Genomic DNA, 12,839 nt, shown 5'->3' with positions numbered 1-12,839 from the left:
GGTAATTTAAAAATGTACAAATATTAACAAAAGCCAAAAAAAGCAAATATGGTGAAACGCAAAAAATGCACCATTGTATACCCTCTACAAAAAAAAAAGTAAAATACTTACAGAGATCACCAAACTTTGGGTTTTCAGGAGTAAGTTAACATGTTACCAAGGAAGTATACACACTACATATGTATGCTACAAATTTTAAACACTTATTTATGTATAGTATTATTATTTATCGTGCAAAGGACGCATTTTCTGCCTATATTGCCTGGTCAATATTGTAAATCGATATTGGGCAGTTATTTTTAGGATAAGCTCCGCCCACGTGGGAACTACTTTTTGCCTTGGAAACTGTAAAGAATATGGTGGTCTCCTTGTCGATATCGCTAAGAAAATTAGTCATATATTTTTGTGCGTTTTCTGCATGCAATGTTTCTCCTAATTGGAAATAAATAGTTTGAATATTGAAATCTTGATATGTTTTTTTTTATTTGATGTATGAATAAAAGGTGTCTGAGTATTTTTGTGTTATTTTGTAACCCTATGCTGTACTATCCCTCTCGTTCCCCATTCTACTGCAGATGACCGGTAGTCTTCCGACAGTGATACGGAGCCTGTATCACAATTTAACTTGGACTGGTCGCCTCTACATGATCTTGAAGACTCAGAAGAGCACCCTAATGATACGCTGATTCAGCTTAATATGCTTCTCTCCCAGCCAAACCATGAGTCACCTATCATACACACCCTCATATCCAGCCAAGAATGGCAAAAACAAGCACCTGCAGAAAGCAGAAAATCACCATAATGAGACAATAAACTCAGATTTTAACATTCAAAATAAACGCAATAAAATCATTCCTGAAAACAATGAAAATGAACAGATCCCCCAAAATTCAACAATGAATTTCTAAATATGACAAAAGTGGAGATGACACATTACATAAACGGAAAGCAAAATAAAGCAAAATAAAAACACTTTGCAAAAAACTGTTTGGGATATTGCTATGGCCACTAAATTCCTGAAAGAAAAAAATGAACATCGTGAGCTGCACACCATCAGACATGATGCATCATCTTGATGCAAAACAGAAAATACTTTTACAAAAAACAGGGAAAAGGCAACAAGCCTAAGCGTTCACAGCCATTGACAGAATTGGGAGAATCTACTTTAGAGTAACTCATAACACTCTGTTGTTAAACAACACCATTCACTTTGGACTACGAGAAGCACATGAGCATCATACTCTGCTGTAGAATATATTTTTTTTCAAATTAAAAAGAGAAAAATAAAAAATTAATGTGCCAAATAACTATATATTATATACATATATAAAATACACTAATAAAAATCTTGATAACGCATTACGTAGGACATTATTACAATATCACTTATTTCCATATCATAACTCATACGTTATGCCAGAGTTTGAGACTTTTTATATCGCGCTAGAACTCGTCATATGGTCGTCATCATGAACTCGTGGATCGTAACGGTGTATTCATCTGCACCATAAAAGCTGATTTATTCAACAAGTCATAGTTTACCTTTCCTCGTTTGTCTACCCCAGACTTAACTTTTTATGAGCAACTCGGCTGGTGTTTCTAAAAAAGCAGAGGACGCTTACCTTACCGATGCACCTGGTCCATGCTCCCAGTTTTTAGTGGAGTCCAAGTTGCTCATTTACTTTTGTTTGTATGTATGATTTTAGTTACTTTAATGTGTATGTCTGTTTTTCATGTCTGGTCTTTGTCCCTGGATTACATTCTTTTGATTACCGCTATAACCTTGGTTCCCTTGATTTCTCTTCCAATACATGAATATCATCAATTTCCAAATAACACAGGTTCGCTTGTTTCCATTAGATAAAAAAAATATTGTATTTACTTTCACATTTGATAAAAAACTTCCATCAATCTAACAAATAAATTGTTTATCCTTTTAAAATTTATTAATCAATTCCTCCAAAACTAATTAAAATTACAAGAATGCATTTATAGATACCACATTTAAATTTCATAGTTGTCCATCAGAGGTCTCCGACATGATTTAAACAGGTAAAATATAATGAAAAATAACGATTTCTGTTTTTTCTTCATATTTCTATATTACTAAAAACTCTTCTTTATTTTTGCACACTTTTCATTCTGAAGAGGTCATTGTTTGTCCAGATACATGTAAGCTTGAAAAGAATGTTATATAATAGTTGATTCTAAATTCGGCGTTTAAAAATGAATAGTTCCAATGTCTTCTTCACGAATCTATGCATCTTGTAAAAGTGTAGTTAAATGTATTTTTAATTATATGCTGCTACTCCACATGTGTTCCTCGTCCTAAAACAAAAACAAACAAAATACAATTTTAAACATGTATAGTTTAATAGCTAATAATCACACAAAATTACAGTATTATAATATGATAAAGGTGAAACCTTTTACCGCTCCCGAAGAAACATTAATAAAAACTAATTTTTTGTCAGCTCTTAATTGATATGTTATACCTTCAAGTATGGTAAATTTTGTAATGATATATATTTGCCCTAAAGCATTATACTAATTGTCATGGTCTGATATGTCTTTGGGTCGAATTGTCCGGCACTGGTTAACAATTTGCGAAATGTGCTAAAAGATTTCTGCTATTATATTTAGTTTCGCTGCATTCTGTTTCATTTAGTATAGTTTAATTATGTTTTTATTACGATTTGATTCATTTTATCGAATTGTTTCGTTTCAATTCTTTCTTTTATCGATTATTTTCGTTTCGTTTTGACCCGAGAATTATGGGTAATATTGATGACGTAATTTGTGTAAACATCCGGGAGCCATACTGCAGACTATAAGGCTAGCCCTATCTCGGAAAAACTATGATTCGATTTATATTTAATTATCGAAACTAGCAAATATTTTCCGAGACTAGTTTGGCGTTCAATCGCACATACACAAGTATACGCAAATGAAGCTGCCATGCTGCCATTATGCTGTTTTTCAGCTCCTCAAATGCAGGTACAAACCGGATATTGATGCTTTTTCTTGCCATAAGTATACAGAACCAAGTTGATAATACAACCATAAACAATATGCAGAAAAGGAATAAAAGCCCTGTTACTTGATAAACTGGATCTTTCCAATGAATCATGGAGTTTTTGTTGCACACACATTCACTCCATATAGCTCTCTTTTAATAATTCTAATAATCAATTATATGTACATATGTATAAATTATCAATTTTGATATACTGACATAGTGTGTTTTGTCAGTTTGATTTACAGTATTTAAGAAAAAAAAACTGAAAAAAAAAAACACTTTTTAACTCACCTGGCCGACAGCGGTGAGCTATTGCCATCACTTGGCGTCCATCGTTCTCAACTGACACTACTTGACCAATTGAAACCAAACTTGGTATGAATTTTCCTTGATGTATCGTGCATAGAACTGATGTGACGATTTGTGATCCGTCGAAAAACATGGCCGCCGTTACTAACAATAGAACAAAGGGGTCAGACAGTAGTTTTTCGCATATATTTCCAAAACTGTTAGGTTAAGCCAATTCTGACATGGTGTTAAAGTGCTCAGCATGAGATCTATCTGTGGCCAAATTTTCATTTTAGTTTAAACATATTTCATTTCATATAGTCGAAAATGTAATAACATACATACAAATATAACAGATATAGAATCCAGAAACAAGCATAGTTATGCTTTTATAAATCTGTCTCCATAAGAACCAGTATGATATAATTGACATTTTTTTTTTGCATGCTCAATGACAAATACATTAAATAAGATATAGCTCAGTTTAAGAACTTGTAAAGAATTCAGTTGAAAAAATAAAGTGAAGGACAACAATTACAAAAAGAAATGTATATATTGGAATAATCAGTAAATTTCCAAGACAAAAAAACATAAATATATTATAATTTTTCAAATAAGTAAATAAATGTATGAATGTATGAGTATCAATAACAATTAAGTTATGTTTTAAACCTTTTACTTTTCAGAATGAATTTTTGGAAAAGCTTAAAAAACCATAGAGTTTTGTTCATCTAATAGCTGCATAGATCAAATGATCAATACGCTCGTATCAATCCTAACATTGATATTACAATCCGTCATAGCATTAAACATATCTTGTCTTATAGTAGCATATCTTTGACAGTGTAAGGTGAAAAGTTCAACTGTTTCTATTTGCCCACAAATACATCTTGGTGAGTCAGATAAATGTTTTAGGAAACTGTAATGCATTCTGAGACGTGCATGTAGGATCTGACCAAGTCTACAACCAGAGTAATAGTAAGATGGGGTCTTTCCATTTTGATTTGACAACTGACGTTTAAAGGAGGCAACAGATTCAGTATTTCGTAACTCGGAAGGCAAAGTATTCCAGTCTTTTACTGTAGACGGAAGAAAATAATCTGAATAAAAATTTGCTCTTGTTCTCACTTCCTGAATATTGTTTGTCTGACGCGTATTGTGGTTGTGTAGAACTCCAACAGTATCTGGTATTAGATCTGTCAGATATTGCGGTGTTTTCCCATTTAACATCTTATGGAATAACAACAGTCTGTGGTTTTTCCGTCTGTCCGTCAATCTTTCCCAGTGAGTTTCGGTGTACAGATTTTGGTGTGAGGTCAAATTGGTCCCACCTGTAACTATCCTGGCTGCTTCGAGTTGTATATTTTCACTTTATCTATCTGACCTAAATTTTTTGTATCCCAAATTACATCCGCATACTCTAGGATGGGGCGTATAAAAGAGATATAATTTTTTTCTACGGTAAACCGATTAAGCAAAAACTTTATTTTTTTTTCAAAATATTCAATCTCTTATAGGTTTTAGCGACGACATAATCTATATGACTGTGCCATAGACCATCACTGGAGAAAATGACACCGAAGATCGTCAAATATAACATTATCCCCCTTTATCAGCGGTAGAAAACTAGATCCCACCACTTTAATCCGGATATTTGGTTAACAGTATACCACCAATTGGTATTAGACGGGTTTCCATTTTCATTTTAATCTGTTATGCCATGTTGGAGTTATTGCCCTTTATCAAAGTTCTTTTTTATGCTATTTTTAATGTTATTTCTAAAAATCTTCTCCTCTGACACTACTTGACCAATTGGAATCAAACTTGGTATGAATGTTTCTTGGGGCATCGTGCATAGACTTGATGTGGGGATTTTTGATCCGTCGAAAAACATGGCCGCTGTTACTAAATATGGAGCAAAATGGTCTTCTTGAGTCAAAACTGCTGGACAACTCCTTGTTAAATTTATTGCACTTGAAAAAGAAACTTTAACCAGGTGAGCGCCTCAGGCTCTTGGAGCCTCTTGTTTGCAGATGGGGTGATGTACAGCTGCACATAAACTCCGATGGAATTTGCTACACTGAATTTAATAAACGCCAAGCTAAAACAAGAACCAGTGCAAATCTTCCTGATGTTCGCGAAGTGTCACCACAAATTTATGAATCAGAAGGACCGCGAGACCCTCTAAAAATGTACCAGTTGTATGCTGACAAGCGCCCTGTTGATTTCTTTGGACCCGATGATTTTTTTTTTTGCTATGCGTACGATTCCTCTAAGCGGACAATAGATCAGAACGATGGTTCTTGCGACAGAAACAACAATATACAAAGGAAGGACATTTTGCAGATATCGGGTCACAAAAACATTGCTTCCATCAACAATTACAGTTCTCTATCTGAAAAAATAAACATCGTAAAATATCCGCGTTTCTGTCAAACCAAAATTGGTCACCACAACCACAGGCACAACCATGCTTACCTTCATCAAATCAGCCTCGGGCACTTGCCGCCGGTCCGTCTTAGTCAGATGTCACGCCATTTACCACCTTCTCAGTCCTTCAGCTCATGTCAAATCTCTCAGAACCAGTCAATCCAACTTATTAACTCAATGTTTTATGTGCGACATTGAACGTCCCGAGCCTTAATGCTTACATGAATCCACATTCAAAGTCCACGCATGAATGACTGTTTCATGACGTATGATACACTACAATAAATGTGTTTCAGAAGATTTGCCGATAGTTTTATCCAAGTGTTAAATAGTTACCTTTTTTCATTTATATCATTGTGATATGTGATTTGCACCATTTAAAGTTCAAAACAAATCATAAATTTACGAACTCATTTCAGTGCCCACTGTCAACAATTTCTTCGGAAAAGTGCGTACTAAACGAAATAATTCAGCCCCGCAACTGTAGTGTTGTATAAGGATCATTTTTCGGCATTAAATCACAAAGAAAATATTTTTTAGAATACTTTTAAAGTGATTTACATGTATCAAAATATTTAGGTTACAAATACAGAAAGCATTTTCTCCGGAATGTATTATTTTAAAATAAATGTGCAAACTCGCACGGATTTGCATAATCATACTGCTGCTAAGATATTACTCCGCGCTGCGTTATTAGAGGCGCAGGATAATCACAATACAAAACCAGTGTCCTACATATCTACGAGGTCGGGCTTCATATTTTTATATTTTTTTTTCTTAAGAGATGTTGACATATACATTTACGGCTGCTTCATGCTTCATGTACCAGCACTTGAGAATCATGAACTTTGTTTCATGCTTAAATAATATCCCAGCACAGAAATGGTCTGTTTTACTTTTGTTTTCTTCTCACTTCATCCAGTGATACTTTTAAGTGGTAACAACTGACAAGAAATCAAGGGAAAAAATCATAACAGTGTCTGATATATGCACAATGTAACAATGTAAATTCATGAAAATATACATGTATTTTAACCATATGATATGGAGAAACCGCCTCTTGTTGGGAAATACTGTTACATGGACATATAATTTCATGCAAATCAGGCAAAAGGTTAAGGTTGGGTGGTTATAATAGTCCCAGGTTTTTACTAGTTTTTAAACCACCTGGTCAATATTCCCACAATGATCAATACTAGTCGATTGAAATTCTGTCATTTTTCATGGTTTTTGTCCTACATTAAAAAATGTTCATATAATATATATCTACTATATTTCAGTGTGCGTAGGTTTTATTCTTTAAATATCTCTATCAGCTGTATTAATTAAGAAAAAATAAACATATCTTTTTCTAAAATAATTCAAATTTATCTGAAATAACACAACAAACTTCACAAAAATGTACAGTATATTCAAAGAGCACATCTTTGTTTCAATAACTATTAATAACAGGTTAAATACATGTAAGTAAGAGTAGAACAGGTTACTTTTCACCTGTCATTACCCTCATAACCAGATATATCATAAAAAGTGGTTTGAAATGATGAGATTAAAACAATAAATTAAAGTCATTTCATTTATCAGACACAAACCTTCTAAATACAGAAAATGGAAAGCTTGCTAAGGATATTGCTTCTTCCATGTATGACTTTAGCTACCTGCTGATTTATAATGATGTTTGGACCCCCCATTTCAAAATCTCTGGATCAATCCTTGAATGTTCAGATTTACCTATGAGCAATTAATGTCACATTGTAAAGTAGAAAACAAAGCAGATAATGTATTACTATATTACAAATATAATTTCATGTCTAAAATCTTTAATTGATACTGTACTGCATATGCCAGTAACCATAGTTAGTGTACATGCACATTAATTTTTGTAGTTTTCAGTATAAATTACCTGTTCACAGACACACCAATGTAAATTGCAAATTTTGCTAAGAAATATGACTACACTGTTCTACCTTTGTAATAAAAACAGTATACCTATCACCAGTTTTGAACATTTTAAATAACTGTGCACATACAAAGTATATGAATAAATAATGTATACCTTTAACACTTACCTAGTACATTGTACATGTAAGAATGTCCATGAAAATCAGCTCTTAGAAAAGGTCTACTTTTGGTAGCCTTGATATCCAACACACTTTCATGGACACAGAATTTCTAACATAACAGTGTCTTTCTTGTATCAAGAAAATCATGTTTCTTACTTAATGATTTGCATTCTAAATATATATATATATATCTGGTATATCTTGACAATGTACTAAAAAAGAACCATATTGATAATCAGTTATGACTTACATGGATATAATACACATGTACATTGTATTGCTATTTCTCCGAATTCCACACCGAATAGTACATGCCAAAATCTGTATCACATGCATTATCAACAGGAGACTCCTATATCAACTCAAGGACCACTAGCCCGTGGCGTGATATAGGTCGAGGGTTGATACTGGATATCAAACAGATTTTTGCATGTCATGTTCATTCTTTTTTGTATTTTATCTGTACAAAATGTACTTCAGTTGTGTTCAGCGCAAGGTGTGATATATGATATGCAATATATGTCTAGGGGTGTGATATATGACTGATAGATTGTTGGGGTTTATAGGGTATGTCATATAGGTCCATGGGTGTGATATACAGTATGCGATACAGGATTAATTGATTGATTGTTGGGGTTCAACGCCCGAGCAGCAATATTTCAGGTATATTCAGGCGATGAACATGAAATGGATGATAAAATGAACGATATAGGTCTAGGCCTGTGATATAAGGCATGCAATATATGTCTGTGGGTGTGATATACAGGGTACTTGAAATTGGTTAAAGGGTGTGATACACGGTATGCGATATAGGTCTAGGGGTGTGATATACAGAAAACAATAAATGTCTAGGGATGTGATATAGAATGCAATATAGGTCTAGGGGTGTGATATAGAATGCAATATAGGTCTAGGAGTGTGATATACAGTATGCAATATAGGTATAGGGGCATGACATTGAGTATAAGATATGTCTATGTGTGTGATATACAGTATGAGATTTGTCTAGGGGTGTAATATACGGTATGTGATACAGGTCTAGAGGCGTGATATAGGGTATGCGATAAAGGTCTATGAGTGTGATATAGGGTATGTGATAAATGTCTATGTTCGGTGTGGAAGTTTGGATTTTAAGAACATGTACAAGTGTGCATATTTGTGTAATTTCATGGCTCATGTGTCCACTCGCGTCTCAAGGACATTACTTTATTACACTGGCTACCCCATTTTTTTGTTAGTTCAAGATTACCTACTGAATGTGATGAATATGCCACATGAACTCCTTTCATCCTTACCGTTGAAAGAGAGAAATTGTTTATGTCTCTGCTTTGAAATCATAATAATTTAACTTTTTATGAGCAACTCGGCGGGTGTCTCTAGAAAAGCAGAGAACGCTTACCATACCAATGCACCCGGTCCATGCTCCCAGTTTTTAGAGTCCGAGTTGCTCATTTGCGTTTGTTACTTTGTATGCATGATTTTAACTACTTTATGTTCTTTGTTGTGTATGTCTGTTTTCCATGCCTGGTCTTTGTCCCTGGATTACATTCTCTTTTGATTACCGCTATAACCTTAGTTCCCTTGATTACTCTTACAAATTCTGTTTACTTTCAATTTTAAATACTTTACTGTTTGCAACATGTATGTACATGTCTGTTTACCATTTTATTTTATTTATGTACATGTACATTAAGTAATTAGCATATATGTAAACAGTGCTTGCATTTTATGTACAGAAGTTAAATTCCTGGGATCATAAAACACGACACGATCCAATCATTGTTGGCTTTTATTTTTTACTTTTTAGTCTGTATCGTGTTTCACGACACGATCCAATCATTCTTGCTATGCAATTCCAATATTATTTGAACAAATTTAGGGCTCTGACTCTGAAAATGATCAAAGCTGAACATCATATATCAAATTTAGAAACATATTTACACCAAGGAATTATTCCTAAAGGCCTAACACTTAAGGCTTCCCCCCTTACCACTGGAGAAAAATCCAATAAATTTCATCACAGATGTAATAACATTCTTTTTAATGGTTCTTTGAGTCTGATTGATTTTTATATATCAAGAAGCTATGCATCAACTAGCCTATTTCAACATATCTCATCAAAATTTACTGAAAAATGCTCTTGAACTTTATAATATTCAGAGACGATTGGTCGAAATCCGAGCTATTCAATCCAAGAAACTAAGAAGTAAACAACTTCACAAATTCACACGAGACGGTGTAAACTCCTCGGACAATACAGAAGCACATAGAATTTTGTCACAGGACAAAACTACGTCTAAAAAGTTTCGTAAACGCAGATTTAAGAGAAAATCCAACTTGAAACGAATTTCCACCACGACAATTGTCAACCTCTCATCTTTTGCTCTATCTGAAACTGAAACCAGGATTGTATCCAAAGGTCTGAATTTCTGTCCTACCCCTTACAATATAGACGAAGTTCAACTTGAAGATGACCTAGACAAATTTGCTAGATCCCTCAGGCTCAAAGAACATTTTGCTAATAAACATGAAGACCAGGGCATGGACCCTGACAGTTCCGACTCCGACCATGAAGAAAGTGATCTATACACTCGAAAATTCAAAAAGAAAAATCCATGGGCTCCTAAATCGAATAAATGTGGTACGCTAGAAAATGTCATTGACAAAATAAAATCAGATGTCAAACACTTATCTAACTACTACATTTCATTGAAAAACCGTGACGATATAGTTATAAAACCAGCAGACAAAGGCAGTGTCATAGTAGTCATGGATAAAAGAAAATAACTACATCTCAGAAGCAATGCGTCAACTTTCGGATGGAAGATTTTATTAAAAGCTTCTCAGCGACTCTACTAGTGAAAAAAAAACACTTCAGAACTGAACAAAATGTTCAAGGACGGCAGCATTACTGAAGAACAGTTAGGATACTTAGAAACCAAAGGATCCAAGACCTGAACGTTTTTACTTTCTGCCTGAAATTCACAAAAAAAAATATATCCCTGGACGGCCCACAGTTTCTGCTAATAGTCACCCAACCGAAAAAAATTCTGAATTTGTTGATTACCATTTCCGACCCCTTGTTCAAAAGCTCACGTCATATTTAAAAGACACCACGGGCTATCTTACGAAAATGGAATCACTGAATCCTTTATCTCCCGGAACACTTCTGGTCTCCCTTGATGTCACTTCATTCCATACTAATATCCCACACGATGACGGTATAGAAGCCTGCAGAGAAGCTTGGGAATCACGAGATATTTTGAACCCCCTACTGACTGCCTAGTTAATTTACTCACTTTAGTTTTGAAGTGTAACAACTTCACTTTCAACGACAAACACTACCTCCAGATACACGGCAACCCATTTTAGCGTTCATGCATCGTTTATTGTGCGTTTGCACATCGTTTTGTGTTTGTTTAAACGCACGATAGAAGCGTTCGTTTAAACACACGCTAGGAGCGTTTTTTTTTTACTTTGATTATTTCCTTGATTTAACTGTTATTTTTTTATTTTATTTTATTATTATTATTTTTTTTTGGCTATTATTAATTCATATAATTTCATCAATTTTATTTTCTATTTTTTTCTGTCTTCATTATATGTCAATATTATTATTTTTCGTCGTTCGTCTGTCGTGCATTTAAACGGATAATATGAGTGTTCGTCTATTGTGTTTTAAACGCACGCTCGGAGCTTTCGTTTTTCGTGCCTTTAAACGCACGCTCGGAGCGTTCGTGTATCGTGCGTTTAAACGCACGATAGAAGCGTTCGTTTATCGTGCGTTTGGTGTGCGTTTAACTGTATAAGTTGCCGTACGGGAATGTGCAAATTTATGGATATGGTTTTCCGATTTGGATATATAAATTTGATAGTATAAATTACATGTATGATCAACTGGGATGGATGCCCTACATGGCTTTTCATAAGTAAATACTCATACAAAAATGTACAAAGGAGAACAAAATTGGAAAAAATATACTTTGCTTATTTATTTTTTCTAAGATCGTGGTTACTTCACTCGATCACATCCACACATAAACATGGTCGGACCACTGTTAATAGTTATGTTAATTAGAAATTAGACCACAAAACTGATAGTTTCAAGTCTGAAGTATACAGTCTTAGCTTTCTTTTACTTTATTATATGCCACGTATTTTATTTTATTATATGCCACGTTCTACTGATGGATATCAACGAGTTTTGTAGCAGGGTACCATAAAAAGCATTGAGAATACGCACCAACTCTTCAACAATGTAACTGAATTGATTGCATATCGTCATAAGCATTTCAAATACATGTGGCATGTAGTAAATATGAACATAAGCCGTTTATATATATTTTGATGAAAACCTTTGATGGAATTTACCCTGTATTTCGTGGTAATTAAAACAATGAATAGTTTCGAAGTTATTCACCATTTGTTTTCAAGTTATCATCGGGAAACATATATCGGTAAAAAGGGGAATTGTAAAAAGTGAAAAACAATTTGCATTACACGAAAAATACGGAGGAACAAGAAATTAGGGTATCACATAATTCCTCGCCACGACGTGTTGCGGGGTATACAAAATTGAAGATAAGAAATAAGAACAAAATTTAACAAAAATAGTAATAAAACACTAGATATATAACCACACAAAAATCGGGAATGGTCCTTCTTATGGTTTTGTTGGCGATATAAACTGCGCACAATCCGATGACATCTATGTAACTGTATATACATGTATACAGACAATTTCGTTCAGATTATTGGGGTTTAACGCCCGAGCAGCGATATCTCAGCTATATTCAGGCGATGAACATGAAATGGATGAAAAATGAACATGAAATGATGATGATGATGAAACTAAAAAGGGATGGAACACATGGATAATAGGGTCGACAAATTTTGATTGCCACTAGAAAAGAGAGGGATTGGTAGGGTCGGGCAATCTAGCCTCCTGTGGCGGAGCACAAAGGTTCCTACTCCTACCGAATATCACAGCAGGGTTCTTTAACGTGCGAGGAACGTGGCATCTTTCCCAACACGGCGCA

This window comes from Perna viridis, chromosome 6 (assembly GCF_037379345.1).
Source record: "Perna viridis isolate PV_CMFRI_1.1 ecotype Kerala chromosome 6, ASM3737934v1, whole genome shotgun sequence".
NCBI classification, from domain to species: Eukaryota; Metazoa; Mollusca; class Bivalvia; order Mytilida; family Mytilidae; genus Perna; species Perna viridis.
This window is presented reverse-complemented; position numbering follows the sequence as displayed.